The sequence below is a fragment of the Perkinsus marinus genome, assembly GCF_000006405.1.
Source record: "Perkinsus marinus ATCC 50983 genomic scaffold scf_1104296964400, whole genome shotgun sequence".
NCBI lineage: Eukaryota > Perkinsozoa > Perkinsida > Perkinsidae > Perkinsus > Perkinsus marinus.
This window is the reverse complement of record NW_003204666.1, coordinates 298-1,104: the sequence shown is the minus strand read 5'-3', so window position 1 is coordinate 1,104 and position 807 is coordinate 298. Positions and strand designations below refer to the sequence as shown.

Genomic DNA, 807 nt, shown 5'->3' with positions numbered 1-807 from the left:
CAGTGGGGTAAGTCCACGAACGGACCAGGCGCCCACATCCATTGCTAGAGCGCACACATACTAAGTCGTGATGACTCCGTCGATTGATCGGAACGAGAGAGTTTTCTATGATTATGATGAATATATTAACGCGTATTTGGTTTCCATCGCACTCTCCAGCCCTTGACACTCTGGGACCGGCAAGGTATGTGTGAGGATCCAAGAAGATCCAGGTGGAGCTCGATGTTTCTAGTACCTATCACCTCGAATTACCTAGCATCCGAACGTGACAAGATCATCATTGATATATGGTTCTATGGTGTAACGGTTAGCACTCCAGACTCTGAATCTGGCGATCTGGGTTCAAATCCCGGTAGAACCTTCTCATGTAAAGAAGGATCACGTAGATGTAGAGAACACTTTTCAATCATGTCCTGTTCCGGAAGTTACCCGAGGTAAGGGTTTTGTCCGGAATCTAGGAATCTAGGTTAGAAAACGGTCGAATTTTCCAATTCGTTGTCATTATCCCCCCGTCGAACAAAATGATGTGAAGCACACCAACGAGCCAAAACTGATGACGAGAGCCTAGCGGCGTATTCCGTGGTATAGATGATTATTGATTTATACTCTGAATCTAGCGACTCCCAGTCGAAGTTATACAACACGTACAAGTGCTATACTTCCTTTCGTCTTGATTCCCTGACAATCTTTCCCAAAATATCCAGGATTACGACCACTTCGCAATGCAGAGGGAGCCACAACACCTGATTCTACAGTCTCGAAAGGTTCCTTCAAACTCTCAATGTAACTTCTTTATATTACAAAGAT

The 807-nt window shown here is 44.7% G+C and overlaps 1 non-coding gene across 1 annotated transcript; it reads left to right on the top strand.

Annotated features, from left to right (window-relative positions):
* The first annotated feature begins 289 nt into the window (after nt 1-289).
* Nucleotides 290-361, top strand: Pmar_PMAR016531. Its single transcript has one exon. It is a non-coding gene; the product is annotated as a tRNA-Gln (tRNA).
* The last annotated feature ends 446 nt before the right edge of the window (nt 362-807 follow it).